General features: G+C 40.4%; 1 long non-coding RNA gene across 1 annotated transcript in view; it reads right to left on the bottom strand.

The window, feature by feature from the left end:
- Positions 1-11,565: 11,565 nt before the first annotated feature.
- The window catches only part of LOC119506283, a 34,578-nt gene continuing 22,603 nt past the window's right edge, over positions 11,566-23,540 (bottom strand). The window contains exon 4 of the long non-coding RNA XR_005210963.1: positions 11,566-11,690. This is a non-coding gene — a long non-coding RNA (uncharacterized LOC119506283). The remainder of the gene's footprint in view (positions 11,691-23,540) is intronic.

The raw sequence follows: 23,540 nt of genomic DNA, 5'->3' as shown, positions 1-23,540 counted from the left end.
ATGGAATTTAAAATTAAGGTCATTCCCATAGAGAAAAACACCAGACCCATATAGCCTAATTGATGAATTCTAACATGTAAGAAAGAACTAATGGTAGATTTCTGCGACCTCTTTCAGAAAACAGCATGTAGGACACCTTATAAATACTTTCACAAGGCCAACATTATCTCCATAGAAAAATGAGACAAAGTCATTACAAATAAAGAAAACTAAAAACCAAAAATCCCTCAAGAACACAGATGCAGAATTATGCTAAAAAATAGCAGCAGATCAAATCCAGCAATATATAACAGGCTAATACATCATGACCATATTGGTTTTCTGGGGCTGCCATAACAAATTACCACAAACTGGGAATGTGTCCTCTCACAGTTTGGAGGCCAGAAGTCTGAAATCACGGTGTTGACAGGGCCACCCTCTCTCTGAAGGCTCTAGAGGAGAATCCCTTCTTCCTTCTTACAGCCCCTGGTGGCTCCAGGTGTTCCTTGGCTTGTGGCTGCATCACTCCAATCCCGGCCTGTGTTCTCATCACTTTCTCTTCTGCCTCTCAAATCTTCTTCTGCTTTCCTCCAATAGGGACATTTGTCATTGGATTTAAGGCCTACCTAGATAATCCAGAATAACTCAAAATTGGGTTATCACAAACCTAGATAATCTCAAGAAGCTTAATTCATCATGCTTTCAAAGATCCTTTTCCAAATGAGATCACATTCACAGGTTCTGGGTGGACATATCTTTTGGAGTGCCACCATTTGATCCACTGCAGTCTGCCCTCTCCACCCCCTCAAGTTCACATCCATCCCATGTGCAAAATATATTCACCCCATCCCAACATGTCCAAAAGTCTCATTAGGGCATTAACTCTAAGTCCAAAATATCATCTAAATATCAACAGCTCAAATGTACCAAATGTCATTATCTAAATGATCTGAATTAGGAATGGGTGAAATTCTGAGTATGATCCATCCCGGTGCAAAATTCCTCTCCATTTATGGCCCTGTGAAACTACAAAACACGTTATCTGTTTCCAAAATACAAGATGGGATAGGCATAGATAGACATTCCCATTCCAAAAAGAAGAAATTGGAAGAAATAACGGTGACTATATATAGTCATGAAGAAGAAACATAATGATCCTTAAGTTTGGAAACAGAGCAAGTGTATCTGCTTTCACCAGTTAAATTCAGCATTGAACTGAAGAACCTAGCCACTGCAATAAGGCAAGAAAAATAAAATAATAGAGAACATAAAAGAAGACTGTCTTATATTTAGATGATATGAATACATACATAGAATATCTTAAGGAATCTACATAAAAGCTACTATAACTAATGGATATAGCTAGGAAATTTTCAGATTCAATATCAATATACAAAAACCAATAATATTTCGATACGTAAGCACCTAACAACTAGATAATGAATACCACTTTCAATGGCAAAAAAAGATGAAATACAGAGAATAAAATTAACAAAAATCCTCAAGAACTGTACATTAAAAAACAAAATTATTGCTGAAAGAAATTTAAAAAGACTTATGAAAAGAAGAGGCATATCATGTTAATGATTTGGAATATTCCATATTATTAGGATGGAAGAGGAAATTATCCCCCAATTGACCCACATATTCAAGACAATACCAACTGAAATTCTAACAGGTTTCTGTAGAAGTCAAATTTTTATATGAAAATGCAAAGGCTTAGAATAGCCAAAACAATTTAGAGAAAAGTGTGACAAATTAGAAGACATAAAGGAGCTGTTTTCAAGACTTATGATAAGGCTGAAATAATCAAGACTGTGGACTGTGCTTCACTGGCATAAATATATGCATATAAATCAATGGAGCAGAATAGACTCCTGATATAGTATCACATGTACATGTTAAGGAAATTTTCAACAAAGTTATCAAAATACTTCAATGGTGGCTAGGATAGTCTTTTCAACAAATGGTGCTGGAACACCATTTAGCCATGTGGAGAAATGAACTTGGACATTTATGTCAAATATTCATAGAAATTAACCTAGTGTTAAACTGTTACATAAGCATGAGATAATATTCCAATGTAATTGAACAACTATGCATTTGGGGTGCTATGTGTTAGTGTTGTTTAGAAAGCCTGTTTAGTAGTCTTTCTGTTTAGAAAGAACTATTTAGAGGTTGTAGTATTAACCCCTAATCTACATTGTCTTATCATTTATTGTGGTAGTTATAAGGTGGTAGGAATAAACACAGTAATGAAGTAACCTATACACATATCCTTGTTATTGATTAAATGATTTGCATGCCCTTGACACATGTATTTCATGAGTAAAATGATATAGGCTGCAAAGAAAATAGCTGCAAAACAAGAGAGGACACAGAAGATACTTGGTTATAAAAACTGTCATTAAAAAGTGAGTGGTGGGGAGCAGGGAGCAGGGTTGGATGAGCCCACATGCAGCTTCATTCCAGTTGAAATCTTCAGCCTTTTTACTCAAGCATCTGGAATGCAGAATAGATTGCAGTCAAGAATATTCTGAATGTCTTAAGGGAACTCCAATATTGCCCTGGGCATAGCATGTATCTAGACTGTGATAAATTTTTGTGCACATTTAAAGGAATGGATAATGAAAGTTCCAAATCAAAAAGTTGTCCAAGATCATATTATATTCTCATTTCTATCCTATTTGATAGAGAGGTGATAAAAATGAATGATACCTTATTCATAATGAACAAATTGGGGATTAGGGGATAATCAGGAAATTACAGAAGCTTAGATGCCAGGTAGAACATTAGTGCCCAAGAGGGATAAAAACCAAATGCCCTGAATTGATTCAGAGAGAGACGGGGATATCAGATAAAGCTTCATGGAGGGGCTGGCATTTGAGATACATTTAAGCACAGCTGTGTAAACTTACTGGCCATCATTAGCTCCTGGAAGGGACATGCCCTTTATTATTATTATTGTAAATTCTCAAAGCCTCCATTTTTCATAGAGAGTGTAAATTTAAGGCTCTGATTGTTGTGAACTCTGAGTTAATGGATTCTGAATGAGGCTTTAGTAAATAAAGTATTTTCTACCCGAGGAAAAAGATGATGGACATATTACTAGCACATTTACAACATTTGCAGTTGAGGATTCAAGACAAGAAAATTACTTTAAACACTCGGTAACTTAACCTACAGGAAAACAATGCCATCGGTAACAGTAAACTTAAATAGAGCTGTGCACACTTCAAAGCAAGCCCTTAGATATTACCATGATACAAGATGGGGGAAGCACAGATAAACACAATGGTCGCAAAGAGTAAACATCAGAGAAAAGAACCAAAACCTCGTGGCCAATTAAATCAGATTTGTGAAAAAGTATGCTGGATATTCCTGTAGGGACTGAGAGAAATCTGGAGATAATGAAATGAATTTCAGGAACAACCAATAGCTGAATACCTCCCATGGCACCCACAAAGAAAAGAAATCCTAAATCTTAGGAGTGACAAAAGAAACAAAGTCACCAATATAATCAAAGCTGTGGGGTTACTGAAGGAGACACTGCTTGAGAAGATCTGCAACCTGGAGAAGTTGGAGGAAGAGTCTTGGTAGCTGTCAGGTCACAGCCACTTACAAAGGCACTTAGAGGATTTCTCAGTGGGAAGGTACAACAAAGGTTGACATAGGAGGGTCTTATATGATAGGAGTAGATACATGTTGGTTAGTGTGATACACTTATCCGTTTCTGATAGACTACCTAGTCTGGACAAAAAATGACATAACTATAAGTGTCCAAGTGTTGCTCAAACTGCAACTTACTGGGAATGCCTTATTTTTCCAGAAGGTCCCATCTCTGTGATCATTTTGTGATTTGGCAAGTCCCTGTCATTTCTTGGAATGGGGTTGCTCCCAGAAACACCCAGTGCAGGTGACCATTTCATTTTATTTAATAATTCCCCTTTTTGGTCATTTTTCCGATGATCTAATTGGAAACATGATCAAAACACTTGGGTCATCACCACTGATTTATTGTTTTTTCAAGGCAGTCGTAGTTGGCTCAGTCAGTCGTCTTGTTCTTCTATTTCACTTTTATGTATAATGTTTTCTTTTCTTGATGGCAGCAAGGTTTGCTGGGTGCTGTTCAATTACATGTAAACCTTTAGAGTGTGGTTACTTACTCAGTTGAGTGAATTATGGGTACAGCCCCCTATGCAAGTCAGGGCATCTATTATTTTATTTTTATTCTCAGTCCACTACAGACAGTCCCATTCCTAAATCATTTTCTTTTCTATTAGTTATCCTAAGAACAACCATGTATCTTAAATGTGACAAAGAATTTGAACAGAATCTTGAAATACTGTTGGTAGAACAAGAAATAAAAATATAGAGACTAATAATTATAATTAATATCACAAATTAAAAGTATACTAGTTGTCCCCATATTTCATTGAACCAAGAACTTAGGTCAGAAATAGGTCTGTCCATTGAAATGTTGCAGTCTGACTGATATCATGAGGACACCTTAAATTGGTCCTTTAAGATATTAGGTTATTTATCACTGTGCCAGACTTATTAATATAAAAGCAACATTGATTATATATTAGGTCACAAGTACCTCCCTTTGGACAGCCAGGTTTTAGTTTTTAGTGATACCAGATCAGGAGAATGGGAGAAAAATTGAAAAGGTTAGTTTGAAGAGTGGTAGCTAGATACTAAAGGAAACTGGCAGTATGGAACTGAAACTATGGTACAGATAGACAATATGTGCATTCAAAGGCAACTTCTACTTCACCCACTGGGAGCGACACTAGTGGAAAGAACACTCTGGATACAGAATGAAACCTGAAGGGAAGAGAAAGCCCTAATCCTTGAAAAGGGTTCCCCAGGGTATGTTAAATTTCCTCACCTGAAAACCATTAACAGTTAACCCTGTTTCCTGCCCCTGTACAACAGAATTCAAGCCAAGGAATTCATACACCAAAAAACAAAGATATACAGCCTGTGTTAGGAAGGACAGTCATTGATCTCATCATCTTGTTTCTCCAGCAAAAATATATTCCCGTGAACAAGAGAAATCCTCCTTCCTGAATTCTTCTCCATTCCTTCTTTCTTCTCTCTCTTCCTATGTTTCCCAGTCCTCTTAAACTGGAGTCCTATTTGTTTCCTAATTTGGAGTTGAGATTCCTGTGCTCCTGTTTAATGTTTCACCTGTTGATCCCCTAACTTAGGGGGACATCCAGGATGGCCATCTCTTCCCCTTCTAGTGACCCCTTGTTGAAGGACCTACTGTGCCTGGGAAATCTATGAAAGTGTTCAGGGTGATATTTCCAATTGCTCTAAAAACATTTCATTGATGCATACACCCTTTCTGGGGTAGAATTTCCCTTCCACCCAAGTCTTCCTAGGCTCCCAGCCTAGGAAGCTTTCTCATGCAAGGGTCTCAGTGCTGGTGGAAAAGTAAAAAAGGAAAAAATCCATTTCATACATTAGAGAAGGTGTGTTTTCCCTTTCTTCCCTTGTAATTCTCTTGTAATTTTGATACCGCAAACACCGTTTTTTCCAGTAGAAGAGCCTGCACAATCCAGCACTACAAAGGAGAAACATGTCCCTCTGTAGAAAGGTGATATATTAGCAAGTGCACAGCAAGGAACTGGAGGAATCTTCCCCAAACTAGTTCAAAGTGAAGATGTGAGTTAGGGTTTTTATAGGTAAAGGAAGAGGTCTCTAGTTGAAATTAAACCAAGGCAGAGTCTCATATTATGTCTTGTTTTCTTGATCCTTTGGTCATATCTTGCTTTTTTCCAGGGTTGACTTCTTATGTGCGAACTTCAAGATCTTAATTAATCAGCTGTGGAGTCTGGATTTCTTTCTTTCAGTGTCCTATGGTCTGGGGCAATATATTATCTACTTCTTGTAGTCTAGATCTGGGTTTTGTGGAAAACTCAAAACAGAATTTCAGTTAGGGTTTACAAAGAAATGTCATGGACTAAGAAGAAAATATTAAAGACACTAGACCATTGCCATTGTTATGATTTTTAACTACTTATTTTTCTATAAGATTTTTTAACTAACAACTTCATTGGTTGGTTTCACCATCAACAGTAAGTCTTGAACTTAAGGAGGTATGCCTGTTTTCTATTGCTGCATAACTACTTACTGCAAACTTAGTGGACTAAAAGCACAAAGTATTTATTAACTCATAGTTCTGCAAGTCAGAAATTCAGGCAGCTCAGCTTAGGGTCTCATAAGGCCTAAAATGAGATATCAGCAAGCCTGAGCTATTACATGGAGACTCTGGGGGAGAATCCACTTACAGGCTCATTCAGGCTGTTGGCCAAATTCAGATCTGTACAGTTATAGCAGTGAAGTCTCCCATTTCCTTGCCGCTTTGGGCTGAGGGTCTTCTCCAGCTACTAGTGGATGCCTGCATTCCTTGGCTTGTGGCCCCTTCCATCTTCAGTCAGCAGCTGTGTGTTTGAATTCTTGGAGTGTTTAAAATATCTCTGACTCACTTCTGCCTTCTTCATCTCCCTTCAAGTACACAAGTGATTACATTGGGCCCATCCAGATAATTCAGGATAATTTCACTACTTTAAGATCAATTGATTAGAAACCTTAATTATAGCTACAAAGTCCATTTTGTCATGTGACATATTCATGTACTTGAAATCTCATCATGTTCACAGGCTCCTGGAATCAGGGCATGGAAACTTGAGGGAGGTGGAGGGAGATTTCTAGAATTGTACCCATGACATAAGGCTATCAGTGAAATATATAGTATGTCATTTTTAATACATTTTACACATTACTACTGCCATAAGATTTTTCATCTTAATTACTGAGCTTATTTTGGATATTAGTTTTCAAAGAGAAGAACCAGTTTTGGGGGGGATGATTTTAATTTATTTTCTTAAGTGATCTTGAAATTTATTCTGTTTTTTTTTTTTTCTGTTTTTAAAACTACCAACTACTGTACAGCATTTTTTATCAATGATTTACCATGACTACTATTACTAATGTTCAAAACTATTTTGTTCCCACATTTTAGAAAGCACTAACTACAAATGTTCTTTTTTTGTATTTCACTGTTTTTAAATTTAATTTTTAAGTTATTATATATTTGATCATGTTACTCTCTGTTTACAATCTTTCAGTCTTCTGACATAAGATAAATCCAAATAACACACATGCCATTATGATACGGACTCATTCTACAGATCCCATGTTATCGTTTGACTTTTTTCTCTATGACTGTTATATATGTCACAGAATGCTATAAACAAGTTACAATAACTTTTAAAGTGTTGAAATCATAACAGGATACTATCTGATAAAAACAAAATTAAATTAGAGATCAGTAAGATGGATGCATGAAAAATATCCCAAATATTGAGAAACTTAACAACACACTTTGAAACAACTCACAGGTTAAATAAGAAATTGCAAAGGAAATTAGGATGTTTTTAAGCCAATGAAAGTGAAAACGCAACATGCCAATACCTGTGGAATATAGCTAAAACCATGCTTTGGGGACTATGTTCAGTCTTAAAAGTGTATATTAAAAATGGAGAAATGTTTAAAATTAATTATCTACCTTAATCTAGAAAGAAAAGAGTAAAGTAACACAAAAAGGTAGGAGGTAAACAAAATAAAATAAAAAGTAAGCACATAAAATAATGAAATAGACAAACAGGAGAAAATCAGTGCAACCAAAAGCTGATGCCTTCTTCATCTCCTTTTAAGTACACATGTGATTACATTGGGCCCATCCAGATAATTCAGGATAATTTCACTATTTTAAGACCAATTGATTAGAAACCTTAATTACATCTACAAAGTCCTTTTTGTCATGTGACGTATTCATGTACGTGACATCTCATCATCATCATGGAAGAAGACGGCAGCATAGAGAGGAGTGGAAGCTAGTTAGTCCCCCTGAAACAACTAATAAATAACCAGGAACAACTAGTAAATAATCTGGAATAGCTGTGGGGGAGACAAACATGATGGTCCACTCATCATACACCAACCTGAATTAGGAGGAATGCCCAAAATCACAGCATAAAATCTTTAAGTAAAAACTGCAGATCCAAGCCAAGAGTCCCATCTCCCCACGGCAGCCCATACTGCAGAGCCTTGTGGTGCTAGAGAGCAGCACTTTCTGAACAAGTGAATACGCCTTAGCCCAGCTCCAACTGGGGTTTTAATTAACAAACATTGACTGCTCAATACAAGCTATGAATCCTCAACAAGCAGACAGAAGCTTTTGGTGACGACTGACCTTGGAGAGCTGGAGGGTGGCCGCAGATGGACACTAAAAGGGAGCTTTCTGTCCCTTTATTGGCTCAGTGGAGAAAGACTCAGCCATTTTCAGTTCCCAGCGATCTGACCCAGACAAGGGTGGAGATAGCAGAGTCAGAGAGACTATTCAAATGCAAATGATGTCTCCCCAGGGGGTGTTATCTTCTCTAAGAGGAAGAAGGTAGTGCCAAGCTCTACTACCTGCCTTCTATTCAGAACCAGATCCCAGAGCCTGGGGGAAAATAGCCACAGGCCACATCTCCTTACACCAGTCTGGAGCTATAGGCTGACAGGAGCCATCTACTGGGCAGAAAAGCACAGTGACTTGAGGCCTCACAGGGTGTACCAATCTTCTAAGACACCCTCAGGGAGACATGACACCATTGCCTCCTTCTAGACCTGAGCCCATTCTGGTCTGGGAAAACCTGATTGGGGTAACCAAGGAAACCAGATGCCTAGACAACAGAAAACTACAACATACACTAAGAAAAATGAAGTTATGGCCCAGTCAAAGGAACAAACTTACACTTCAACTGAGATACAGGAATTTAAACAACTAATGCTAAATCAATTCAAAAAGTTTAAGGAAGATATGGCAGAAGAGATGAAGCATATAATGAAAACACCGGGCGTACATAAGGTAGAAATTGGAAGTTCAAAAAAACAACTGGCAGAATCTATGGAAATGAAAGGCAGAACACAAGAGGTGAAAGATACAATGGAGACATACAACAGCAGATCTCAAGAGGCAGAAGAAAACACTCAGGGACTGGAGAGCAAGACATCTGAAAGCCTATACACAAAAGAACAAGTAGAGAAAAGAATAGAGAAATATGAGCTACATTTCTGGGAATTGAATGACAACATGAAATTCAGAAATCTACGTGTCATGAGTGTCCCAGAAGGAGAAGAGAAGGGAAAAGGGGCAGAAGCAATAAAAAAGGAAATATTCAATGAAAATTTCCCATCTCTTATGAAAGACATAAAATTACAGATCCAAGAAGTGCAGCATACCACAAACAGAACAGATCTAAATAGGCCTATGCTAAGACACTTAATAATCAGATTATCAAACATTAAAGATAAAGAGAGAATCCTGAAAGCAGCAAGAGAAAAGTGATCCATCACATACAAAGGAAGCTTGAAAAGACTATGTGTGGATTTCTCAGTCGACATCATGGAGGCAAGAAGGAAGTGGGGTGATATATTTAAAATATTGAAAGAGAAAAATCACCAACCAAGAATCCTATATCTGGCAAAACTGTCCTTTAAATATGAGGGAGAGCTTAAAATAGTCTCTGACAAACAGACAATGACAGAGTTTGTGAACAAGATACCTGCTCTATGGGAAACACTAAAGGGAGCACTGCAGACAGAAAGGAAAAGACAGGAGTGAGAGGTTTGGAACACAATTTTGGGAGATAGTAGCACACAGCAATGTAAGTACACTGAACAAAGATGACTGTGAGTATGGTTGAAAGAGGACTGTTAGGAGCATATAGGACACCAGAAGGAAAGAGGAAAGATAAAGACTGGGACTGTGTAACTCAGTGAAACCTAGGGTGCTCAATGATTGTGATAAAAGGTACAAATATGTTTTTACATGAGGTAGAACAAATGAATGTCAACATTGCAAGGTGTTAAAAATAGGGTGAGATTGGGGTAAAATACAATCAATGCAAACTAGAGACTATAAGTAACAGAAATATTGTATTATGCTTCCTTTAATATAACAAAGTCAATATACTGAAGCTAAATGCGTATGGGGGGACATAGGGGAAGGGTATGGGACTCTTGGCATTGGTGATATTGTCTGACTCTTCATTCTACTTTAATGCTATCTTTCCTTTTGTTGCGTCCTAGCTGTCATGTTTTGTTTTATTTTGTTGGTTTTTTTTTCTATATATCTTTCTTGTTTTGTTTTTCTTTCATCTCTCTACCTTCTTTGACTCTACCTCCTTCTTTGTGGAAGAAATGGAGATGTCCTTATATGGATAGTGGTGATGGTGCTCAATACATAAATACGTGACTACACAGGGAACCATCAATTGTTTACTTAGGATGGAATATGTGGTGTGTGAAAAAAACTGTCATAAAAAAATGGATTGATGAGGAAAAGTTGAGGGCACTATATTGAGTGAAATAAGTCAGACACATAAGGACAAATATTGCAGGGTCTCACTGATATGGACTAATTATAATATGTAAACTCATAGACAGGAAATATAGGTTACCAGGACATAGAACAAGGCTAAAGAATGGGGAGCAGTTGCTTATCATGAGCAGAATTCAACTAGGGTGAACGTAAACATTTGGAAATGGACAGAGGTGATGGTAGCACATTGTGAGAATAACTAACAGTGCTGAATGGTGTGTGAATGTGGTGGAAAGGGTAAGCTCAGAGTCACGTATTTCACCAGAAGGAAACTTAGAGGTTAAAAGATGGGAATGTATAAAACAGTGAATCTTGTGATGGACAATGTCCATTATTAACTGTACAAATATTAGAAATCTCTCTCATGAACTAGAACAAATGTATGGCACTATAACTAGAAGTTAATAGTAGAGGGGCATATAGGAAAAAATATATACTTATTGCAAACTATATACTACAGTTAGTAGTATTTTAACATTCTTTCATCAACAGTAACTAATGTACTATACCAAAACTATGAATCAGTAATGGAGTGGGGGTGGTTAGGGGTATGGGAGGATTTGAGTTTACTTTTTTTGTCTTTGTTTCTTTTCTGGAGTAATGAAAATGTTCTAAAAATCGGAAAAAAATTAATTGTGGTGATGGATGCACAGCTGTATGGTGGTACCGTGGGCAATTGATTGTACACTTTGGATCTTTGGATAATTATATGGTATGTGAACAATCTCAATGAAAAAAAATCTATTAAAAAAACAGTGATAAACCTCTAGAATGATCAAGAAAAAAAGAAGACACAAAATAGCAAGGATGAAGCACAGGCTATCATTATAGGTTACACAAATATTAAAAGCATGGAAAGGGAATTTGTTGAACAATTTTAAGTCAATGAATTTGCCAATTTAGATAAAATGGGCAAATTCCTTGACACAAATTATAAAAACTGACAAAATAAAAATTAAAAATTCTGAATGGTCCTCTCTCTGCTAAAGGATGCAGGAGGCAGGTCCCAACCTTCACAGAACCCAATACCTGACCCCTTTCCTGGGTTCATACCTGGTCACTCTCCACTTGCTCTCCATGGGTCAGTTCTGCTTCCTCAGCTGTAATCATTAATCTCAGTTCTGGAAAAATGCAGAATCACATCCCTCAATGGGCCTGCAGCAAAAACTACCACCCCTTCACCCCGTGACGGAAGGAAGTACAAGAACTTCAGACTTCCAGAGGTAGCAGCTGGAGATGGCGATGCTTGATTCTTTTCTGTTGAAGCCTTCACACCTCAAAAATAATCAAACAAAACAAGTTTATTTTTAATTTTTAATAACACACCGTGTCATACACACAGAGATAGAAATGTAAATATACCTTTTAGTTATTGCCTACCCAACATGTCTTTCATTATTTTCCCATTTTAACGGACCCTGATTTTATTGGCCATAATACTCCACATACAGCCTAGGTGATTTATCAGAAGCTAACAGTACTCACACCTTCATTCATTTTTTGCTCATTTTTAGTATGTTCCAGACACCAATAAGCTTCAAAACATTATTGTAAATATTAACTTTCAATAACATCTCTGATGGCAGGTGGGACCCCTGTGTGATAATATGCCAATCAGATTAAAACCATCTCTGTCAACTGTGTTTGGCTCTGGAATGGAAACATGGCATGGTTTGGGCCAACTGAGTAAAAGGAGAGGTCTGCCACTGGTATCAAAGGAAGCTCCCGTTGTCTTCCAGGAGAAAGCCTAAGAGAAGCCTTCTCTATCCACGGTATACAGGAGGAAGCCTGGAGCCCCAGCTCCCGGCAGCTCCCATCCTCAGGGAACCAAACCTGGGAGGAGCTGGACTGTGAGTGCAGAGACAGAGAACCAGGGACCCCACAACTCGAAGAGCAATGGGACCCACCAGCACCCAGGCAGGCGGGGCTGGGACCTCCAGGTGAGCCGGGGGCTTCCTCACCGTGCAGGACAGTTAGGGGTGGGCGTCTCCTTCCCGCAGCTGGAGACACCCCAAGGGCTTCACAGCCCCCCAGCCTGAGAGAATCAGGTTGTTTCTAATTATAGTCACAGTATACCTGATACGATCACAATGTGCATTGATGAAGAGAGCATCCAGTGAACTAAGACTAAAGAGTTTAATCTAAACAGGAAACCTGGTGCCAGAGACCAGCTTTGTTTTTAAGTACAGGCAAATTAGTTATTTTCCCTTTCTGTGCTTTGGCCCTTCCTCGTTCTTAATACTCGAGTAGGTAAGAAAAATTATTCCTTGGGACACAATGGCTATGTAAATGAACAGCAGTACTTACACAAAGTCAATTGTAATTAAATTTTTCATGCTTCTAGCTTGGTCTGATTCATTATGAGAAGGTAAGTCTTCAGATGACTTTGAATTAATGCTGGAATATCATTTCAGTCTCCATTTTCTACCCTTGAAGCACCATTAACAGTCAGCCAGTGGCTGTTATTTAAAGTACTTTCCATTTGGAAGTCTGCCAGAGAAAACCCCCTCGAGAAATAAGGGGAAATGAAAGAAATGTGGTATCTGCATAGTCCCCTTTCAAATTGCACACCAGAAAAAATTCCTAGGTGAATATGTTTATAATAAGACTTCACAATATGTTGAATCAGATCTGGTCAGATTTCCAAGGAACATATGCTACTAATACACATTTTCCTGAAGTTAACAGTGAAATCTCTACAGCAGTGAAAGGGGCACCATCTTACAGAGTTGTTTTTATTGGCCTATTTGAAGCAGTTGGCTCAGTGAGCTGTCAATCAAATGTTCTCCCCCGCCCCCACCTGAAGACTCCACGTCCCCCCAGACAAGCAGGTGGTGGGGCCACTTGCAGAGCGCGGCAATCAGAGTGATGGGCAGACCAGCCTGTTCCCATACAGGACCTCTCGTCTGCTCACCCAAATCCAGATCTCGGTCTCTGAGCTCCTGGTAGAGTTCACTAAATTCCATTGTTGAATAACATGGCCAGAATCGATGTATTCTGCTAATAAACGGAACTGTGATTTCCAAGGACACTCAGGCTTCCCCCCTTCCTCAGACTCTCAGACAGTCGTCATGTTGGTGGGTTTCCGGCACTTTCCTCCGTAGTCCACAGGAAGTGAAGACAGGGACGAGCAGCTCGTATGCCTGTATCCAAGGAGACCCGCAGCCAGGCGAGGCCACCCTGGCCACCCTGGCACACCCAACTGCTTCGATACCCACCATTCCCACCTGTGCCTGCCCTTTGACATCTCACCTGCAAACTTCAAAGGTAATGGGCCTGGGGACCAGCCAGATTCAGTGTGAACCTCAACCTTTGCCCTGGCCAGTTTGGTCCTCTGTGGCAGGTACCTTAGCCTGTCTGACTCATGTTTCTTTAAAGCATATATGATGTTTCTTAATTTGCACCTGGCTGAAAAGATGAAAGATGCTAGGGGCAGTAACTGGCACATCTGGTTGCACCATAAATGGCAGCTCGTATTGTTATTATTATTATAATTATTTTATTTATCATTAAGGTGCCCTTTCTCTGATCTCTTGCACTCTAATCTGGCTGCACTCTAGTGCCAGAGAGACAAAAATTACATCAGTTCTCTGCAGAATGGTACAATGGCAGAGGCACATGTATTGGAGATGGATGGGTCTGCTTTGGATTTTGAACCTGCCATCCTCCAGCAGGTGTGAAAATTCAAGCATCAGTGCAGTTCAAACAGTTGACAAGCACTTACCATCTTTGAGCCCCAGTGTCTTTTTCTATAAAAGGGGGATATACTTACCTCTTTCAAGATTTGTGGGAGTTAAATTAGATAGCATTACAATCCCTAGCACCAGGACTGGCTCAAAGTAGGTGAGTGGTTGTCATTAGTTTCCTCCTTTTTCCCTCTCCTTTTTTCTCTTCCCTTTTTCTCCTCACAATCCTACAAATAATAACATCCATTCAGCCTACTACTCCAGCTCCTGCTCAACCTGGTTCCAGTTTAACCTCTAAGTCTCACCTTGGACTTTTCTGCTTAGTCCTCAGCTCTCCCCAGAACCATCTCTGCACTATCTTCCATTGCTGTGCCTTCCCGCCTGTCTGTGCCTCTCTCTGTGCTGCTCTCCCTTTCTGGAAGGTTTCTGCTTCCTCTCAGCCTCTCCCCACCGTCCTGGCCCCATTCCCAGCTGCCCACCTTCGGGTCTCACGTTGGACCACTCTCCCTCAATGGCTCTCCCTCCACACCTGCCGCCTCACCCTGTTTCTCAGCTTTAGGGGTCTGCTTTCCTCTCTCCCTGATGCTAAGTTTCTTGAGGGCAGGAAGGCACCGTGCAATTCTCTCTCTCACGGTGGCCACAGAGCTTTGGGGGTCCCTCTTTTCACTAGTTGATGTTTCCACTCCTCATCCAATCCCCAATAGGGAATTGGAGTAATTAATTAATTTCTCTCCCTCTTGACTTTGACAACTGAACAAGACATTCTTCATTAAACATGAAAGAATTGAAAGACAATGCCTTTTTGAATTTGGGCTTGTGTATTTGTGAACTTCAAAATGAAATTTTCAGATCAAGATCGTTAACCCTTGTCCACTTTGTTGTTTTCAGAAAAGAAACTACTTTATAAAGGAAACAGAGAACTTGGATTGTTTGGGGCATCATCTGGCATTTTTGTGGACATATTCATCACCTCATTGTGACTGAAGGGGCTGAGTAGCATCATGGTTAAGAGCAAGACGAATCCCGGCTCTGACCCTTGCTAATGTGTGGTCCTGGCAAAGGAGGAAACCACCCCTGCTGGCAGGACAGGCACCGGCTTAGCACTATGGGGTGTGGGATGAGATTGGTGGGGGGTAGTTACCTTTTCAACTACAAAGCCTATGCTTAGGGCTGAGTCTCTCTTTTTTAGATGAGACTGAAAAAGGGGTTCTCTTTGGCCCTGTTACGGTCTTTATTATTCTTCTCTTAAGCCACCTCTAGCTGCTAGATGAATCTGAACCAGCTGTTGAATGTTTGGCTCCTGCAGCTCAGCCCCACTTGACAAGGACCCATCGGAGGGGAAGGTTTGGATGAAATGGCCTCTCTGGTCAAATCAGCTGTGAAGATGTTTCCTTACTTTGAAAGTGTGACAGTGTGGAATAGAAGTCCCACCAAAATGACTACAAATGAATACATTAGGCTGCCATGTTCTTTGGATGCTGACAGGAGGTGTGAGACAAAGGACATTGTCACTCGGGAAAAGCAGCAGCAGGGTTATTACACATTCCCGCCAGCTCCAAGAGCCCCAGATTCCACTGCATGACCTGGAAGGCCAGTGGAGACTGCACGTGCAATGGAACCCTGAGCTTAGAAAATCTGCTTCTGTGGTTACCAACAAGCAAGCCCTGCTACATCCAGAGGGAGATCAGCTGCAGTGAAGATTGCATTGGATCTTCCTCTGTAGCACTGTCTCCCTTTTCATAATTGTAAGCTGCATAAGCCTTCCTGGGCAGTGGCCCAGCCAAGGAACAGTCAGGGCCTTGAGAGTCTGGCACCTGCAGTAACATGTGTAGGAGAGGAAGAGAGCCATGGAGGATTGCCTCCCGACACCAACCACCTCAAAACATGACTGCAGCCACTGCATGCGTGGCTTATCCTTTGCCAAAACATTTCTTGGCCAGCACAAGTGCAATCTTTACTGAAAATATTCTCTTTTTTTCGTTGTTGGAAAGGAACAAAAGAAATGGTCATTTAATGGATTTAAAACTATAGGAAATGGGTTTAAAACTAAAGGAAATGAGAAATAAATGGCCCAATTTGAACAACTAAATTTATTCTGAATGTTGCAGGAGAATATTAATAGGGGAAAATCCATTGTTTGGTTAAAATTATCATTCATATAGCATGCATTTCTTGGCTGAAAAGTCTTTCAAACCAAGAATATAAGGATTTGTAATATCCCAATTGAGAAGGCCTGGTTTAGTAAAATACAATCAAAGTCTGGATTGCAATTAAATATTGTGCCTCAAAATGGTTTACAGATCAAAACTGACAAGGAATTATTTCATCCAATTATTGTTATTAAACACTTAAAATTTAATTCTTGATTTAAATGCATTTCAATTGTACACATGGCGGGACACTTCTCAACTGAGGGAAAAATGAAACTACAGAATAAGATAATACAGCATAAAATTTTAATAGACTTTTGGAAAACTGTGAGTTCAAAGAGGTGACAAATATAGCCTAATATGGGTTCTGAACATATACGGTGAGGTGTGTAGTACTGGAGCTCATATTCTTAAATATGAATCGAAGGTATATGGTATCAGACAACAGGAAGAGCAGGCAAAGGTATGCCAAGGTTGGCTGAGCTGTGACATGGAGGATGTGAAACCCTTCCCTTGAAGTCATGCAGAAATCTCACTGACTCCCTTGGAGAGAAGAGAACCAGAGCCCCTGGCATTTTCATGATAAGGAGGCAGTCATTGCATGTAGCTGAGGACTTAGCACAGGCCAGGCACTCCTCCAAGGACTTCACATAAATGCTTCATTTAATCATCAGGACATCCCTATGAGGTCAATGCCAATCCTCCTGCCATCTTCCCCATCTCATTTGAGTGGAACTCCAGTCTTCCCGTTGCTCAGGCAAAACTCATACTCACTCCTCTTTGCTTGCACACACCACATCCAGTTCATCAGCAAATCTTTTTTGTTGAGAAATGATAAAACACAGCCAGAATCTGATCATTTCTCAATGCATCCATTGCCACCCCATGGTCCAAGCACCATCAAGGCCAGTCTGGAATCAAATTGCAATAGCCCCCTGGCTGGCCTCTCTGCTCCTTGACTGTCCCCCACTCCATGGAATGGAGGGATTCCTTTCAAACCTAACTAGAGGAGAAACTAAGATGGCAGCTAGGTGAGACAAGGCAAAAACACCTCCATGAAAAACACTAGCTAAAAACCAGAAAGTGACCCAGAATACCGGTTACAGCGATGTGCCAGCTGGACGAGGTCTGCTAGTTCCACAGGGGCCATATACTTGGTGAAACCAGGAGTGTGCATTCTGAAACGAGTGAGTAAGCTGGCTGGAAGACCCGCAGCCACACAGCGGTGTGGGGAAGCCAGGGGTTGGCATCTGGAAACTGACTGGCTCTTTAAAAAAAAAAAAAAAAGGGAAAAACCCAGGAGCGGCTGCAGTTGTGATAGTGGGAACCACGCAGTAAAACACAGCAAGAGGGGGCTGGGCCGGCCTCTCGGTGTCTGGCCTGGAAGATAGCCCACTGCAGATGCCCTCGGGGCTGGAGGAATGGAGGGGAGAGCCGGAAGCAGAAAGAAACCCCATGGCTAGCAGCTGGCTCCCCGGAGGGCCAGATAAACTCCTGCCCGGGGCCATGCCCACAGCCCAGAGCCCCTCCAGTTGTCCCGGAGCTGGGAAGGAGGAACTGGGCGAGGAGGGGGGTGTTGAAATGCCCCGTTCGGCCATTTTTGCTTTGGGCTGAAAGCGCCTTGGCACAGCCCGGCAGCCCAGGGCTTCCCTTGAGGGACAGCGCACACTGGTGACGTAGCATGGCATTCCCTCAGCAGAGGTTCTGGAGGATTGCAGGTGGGAGGGAGGACCCGCTTGGAGAACCCAGGAACACTACGCCAAGTCCGATGATTAGTGGGACAGAGAGAGAGAGGGTCTGGGGCTGAAGTGAAATGAAGGCTTAGACTCTTGCGGCAGCCTTGAATCCCCGGGAATATTAAAGCTGCCCTTCCTCCCTGGCCACCCGTACACACGCCCCACATTCAGGGTGGACGGCTCCAGCAACACACCCAATCTGAGTTCTCCAACTGAACCCCACAAGAATCATTTCCCCACACACTGCAGGGACAAGGTGGAGAACTGACTTGAGGGGTATAGATGACTCACAGATGCCATCTGCTGGTTAGTTAGAGAAAGTGTACACCACCAAACTGTTTCTGAAAAATTAGATTGGCATCTATTTTTACAACTTGAAAGAACCCTATCAAGCAAAGCAAATGCCAAGAGGCCAAAAACAACAGAAAATCTTAATGCATATGATAAAACCAGACGATATGGAGAATCCAACTCCAAACACACAAATCAAGATATCAGAAGAGACACAGTATCTGGCACAATTAATCAAAGGACTACAATCAAGGAATGAAAACATGGCAAAGGATATAAAGGACATCAAGAAGACCATGGCCCAGGATATAAGCGACATAAAGAAGACCCTAGAAGAGCATAAAGAAGACACTGCAAGAGTAAATAAAAAAATAGAAGATCTTATGGAAATAAAAGAAACTGTTGACCAAATTAAAAAGACTCTGGATATTCACAACACAAGATTAGAGGAAGCTGAACAATGTCTCAGTGTCCTAGAAGTCCACAGAACACAAAATGAAAGAATAAAAGAAAGAATGGAGAAAAAAATTGAAAAAATTGAAATGGATCTCAGGGATACGATAGATAAAATAAAACGTCCAAACTTAAGACTCATTGGTGTCCCAGAAGGGGAAGAGAAGGGTAAAGGTCTAGAAAGAGTATTCAAAGAAATTGTTGGGGAAAACTTCCCAAACCTTGTACACAATATAAACACAAAAGCATAAATGCCCAGCGAACTCCAAATAGAATAAATCCAAATAAACCCACTCCAAGACATATTTTGATCAGACTGTCAAATACTGAAGACAAGGAGCAAGTTCTGAAAGCAGCAAGAGAAAAGCAATTCACCACATACAAAGGAAACAACATAAGACTAACTTGTGACTACTCAGTGGCCACCAAGGAAGCAAGAAGGCAGTGGCATGACATATTTAAAATTCTAAGAGAAAAACTTCCAACCATGAATACTTTATCCAGCAAAACTCTCCTTCAAATTTGAGGGAGAGCTTAAATTTTTCACAGACATACAAATGCTGAGAGAGTCTGCCAATAAAAGACCTGCCCTACTTCAGATACTAAAGGGAGCCCTACCAATAGAGAAACAAAGGAGAAAGAGATATAGAGAATTTTAACAGACATATATAGTACCTTACATTCCAAATCACCAGGACACTCATTTTTCTCTAGTGATCATGGATCTTTCTCCAGAAGGGACCATAAGCTGGGACATAAAACAAGCCTCAAGAAATTAAAAAAAAAAAAAAAATTGAATATACTCAAAGCACATTCTCCAACCACAATGGAATACAAATAGAAGTCAATAATTTTTGAACTGTAACTCCATTATTTACTTCCTACATGATATAAAACACACAAACTCTAATGACAAATCAGTGGTTTTGAACTCAATGTAAAATATGTAATTTTAGACAACTATATAAAGGTGGGGGAATGGAGGAGTATAGGAACATAGTTTATGTGTCCTATTGAAGTGAAGGTGGTATCAAAGAAAAACAAGATTGTTATGGATTGAAGAGGTTAATTTTAAGCCCCACAGTAAACACAAAGAAATTATCAGAGAATATAACCATAGAGATGAAAAGTAGAGTATGTGTTAAAAGAAATGGGGTAAGGGGCAATGGGGAGTTAAGAAATGAGTGTAGGGTTCCTGTTTGAGGTGAAGGGAAATTTCTAGTAAAGGATGGTGGGGAAGAGCATTACAACATTCTAAATGTGATTAATCCCACTAATGGAAGGCTAGGGAGGGGGTGGAATGGGAAGATTTAGGCTGTATATACGTTTCCACAACTGAAAAAAAAAAAGACAGTCTAAATAGATGACAATTGAATGCCAAGGATGAACTTGGATGGGATTGGAGGATGGAGGACAGGAGGCTCAAAGGGACACAGGTGAGACATAAGGAAAAGGAAATATAGAATGTAAGCTTCGTATCATTGTTGAATCTCTTGTACTTCTTAGCTGTGCTTAATGGGATTGCATAAAAGAATGTTCTTGTTCATGGGAACTGTATACGTGAATTATAGTGTATGTTCAAGGATGTGTGCAGCTAACTCTCATATGTTCAGAAGACAGAGCAATAGATGATGGATGATAGATAGGGAGGGAGGGAAAGAAATAGTGATGTGACAGTATGTTAAAGTTGGTGGGTTGGGCTATTGGGGGAGGGGGGTCAGAGTATGATGGAATTCTGTGTATGGGGTTAGTATTGGTTTTGCAACTGTTTCTATAACTTTGAATTTATTTCAAGATAAAAACAAAAAAAAAACTTAACTAGGCCCTGTCCCCCTCCATTGACTTCCCCTCACTCAGAGTGAAACCAGAGACGCACCCCCTAGGCCTCACTGACCTGGCCTTGCCCCCTCAGCCTCCTCCAAGGTCCCCTTCCTTTGCTCTGCCCACAAATGCTCATATCTCTTGTCCTAAAACCCACTAGACACCCCAAACCCTTTAGGGTCTTAATCCCAAGTCCTTCAGATCTTTAGTCAAAATTCACCTTCTCAGTGTGGCCATTCCTTAGCAAAATGTCAACCTTCCGGTTTCTGAATTTTTATGCCTCCTTCCCTAACTTATGTTTGCAGCAAACTTATTCATTAGCCCAGATGCTCCCTGGGGCCAGCCACAGTGTGGAGAGTACTGTCTCTCCTTGTCTTGAACAACTTCCGTGGTACCTATTGTGGATCTATCACACCCTATAAGCTGACTTTGGTCCAGGACCCACCCCAAGTGATTCATGTAAATGACACCCTTAACCTCCACAACATCCCTGGGAGGTGGGAGCCCTGTTTACCTCCACTTTACAAAGGAAGAAACCGGGAGTCATGGAGGTCCAACAGCGGCAGTTAATAAGAAACAGAGCCCAAACTTCAGACTCACGTGCTCCAGGCTCCAGGCACCTGTCTCTAACCCACTGCTAGCAATGTCACACACCATCACAGACCCAGCACCTGGCTCTCAGCACCTCTGCAGGTAGTGACATGCAGAGCGAATGAGTCCACCACTTGAGGACATTTCCCGCCATGGTTAGGGTAGTTTGTGTGGCAAGTCACCAAAATGCTCAGGCTATTTCCGAAACAGGATAATTTGGAACAAGTAGGCAGTTTGAGGGATCAAGGAAATACCTAATCACTGAATTTTTGTTATTGCTTTGATCAGGTTTAATGTACCCAGTATCTCAAATCAACATAACCTGCAAACAAACCATAGATGCTTCTGAACCTCCATAATTTATTAATATGTAGAGCAAAGAAAAATCACATAGTATTTAGTAAAAATTGCAGCACAAGGCCCATGGTTTTGTTGGTGTGTTGTGCTTCTCCCTACGGTGATTCAGGACCCAGGACTCTCCCTTCCGGTAGCACACTATTTCCGAGAGCCTCATCATCATGTGCACCTGGTGGAAGAGGAAGCACCTACAGCTCCCACAACTCCTGAAAACTTTGGTCCAAAGTGGCATGTGTCACTTCTGTTTGCATCCTATTGCTGAGCTATCCTCACCAGACCAGGACGGACTGAACAGCAAAGGAGCCTGGAACTTCACTAGAGCCAGGTGCCTGGCTATAATCCCACTTCCAAGGAAGGAGAAGGTAGATTTGGTGGATGTTCTGCCACAGGCTAAGGTAGAAGAAAATGATTCAGATAAAGGCCAAATGGGACTACAAGTTAATCTCAGAGTTGTCCAGACCTACCCATCCAACCATGGGTAAAGATAAACTGGCCTCCATACATTGAGCCACCTGCCCAGGTAAATCACAGAGCATGAAGGAGCAGAGGAGAACGGTGAACCTGCAGGCAAGCTCACTCCAAAGAGAAGAACGCACAGGAGCTTACCCAACAGCAAACAGTTCATTTTCCCTAATTTACCAACTTAGTAATTTGATAAGTCCTCAGGAAATCAGAAGGGGCAGCAGGGTCACAGTGTTATACTAATTGGGCTCTCCCCTCACAGAAGGAAAAATCAGCAGAGGGAGACAACTGTTCTGCCCAAAATCATCCTTCCAGGACAAACCCAACTGCCCACCTATCTGGAAGATTATTGACCTTCCAGATAGAATCAGTCTCTCCTTCCTCTTCCTTACTTACATTTACGGACTCTGATGAAATGCACCCTCTTTTCCTTATATCATGGACATCTGTTTCCTTAGTAGACTGTAGGCTCATGAGGAAAAGGCCCTTACCTCTCAGCATTTTATATTACTCTCAGTAGCTAATGCTTTGCCCTCCTATATAGTAAAATCTTTGTGATGAATGAATAAATTATTGAAATGTGAAATATATAGTGAGCAAAGCAGATGGATAGGGATTTATGACAAAAGTTGTGGGTTTCCTCTTCCTTGTGGCACCATGAAGTTTATCCTCAGTGTAGTGAGTGCTACTAGAGATACTGTCCTGGCTTAAATTCTACTCGTGTATCAAAACCTGAATGATATGAAACCAGTTTGGAAACTAACAAGGCATGTTAATTGCTGAGATTGGATACTCAGCCTTAGCATTCCAGTTTGGCTTCCTGGTTTCTAAAATGATGAACTAATTACCCAACAGCCAGCAAACCTAATAGCATATATTACTCACAATTATCTAAAGTAAATTTGAAGAGTTTCTGTTCTTGAATAACTCATTTTTCCAATGTTTAAAACACAATGAATTATTAACATGACTGAACAATTTCCATAAAAAGGACAAAGCTTACTAAAAGATTTTAAGAAGAAGGAAATTGTAGATTTGGAATTTTTTAAATTCCAATTTTCAAAAATACCATTCATTTTTGTTAGGCGAAGAACATTTTGATTTAAAGGAATAAAAGGAACATTGTCTCTTGCAATTAGGGAAAGTTCACTCTTTGGAATCATGAATTAGCTGACATCATTTTAGAACAAAGACATAGAAGAATGTTAAACTACTTGAAATCCATAGCTTGGTTTCTCCCCTGTGTGACAAAATTTTAAAAAAAGAAATAAATTCACTATTGTTAATAATATCAACACTTTCTTTTCCTGAGTAACCTGTAACTATTCCATTTTATTCTTCAGGAAAGATTCTCCTAGGCTTCCCTTGAAACTCTCTCAACAACTAATGTGCATCTCTGGAATTGTGCCCATTTTATTGACTATCAGCTTACGCATCTAATTCCACATTAGACAATAAGCCCTCAATGACAGAGACCATCTCATTCACTAGAACATTAAGCCTGGCCCTTGGGAAATGATGGATATTTCATGACTGATGTAGTAGATTTATTCATGCACCCCAACAACAG

The sequence above is a fragment of the Choloepus didactylus genome, chromosome 11 (assembly GCF_015220235.1).
Source record: "Choloepus didactylus isolate mChoDid1 chromosome 11, mChoDid1.pri, whole genome shotgun sequence".
Taxonomy (NCBI): Eukaryota; Metazoa; Chordata; class Mammalia; order Pilosa; family Megalonychidae; genus Choloepus; species Choloepus didactylus.
Note: the sequence above shows the minus strand (reverse complement) of the source record. Positions and strands in the feature narration are given on the sequence as shown.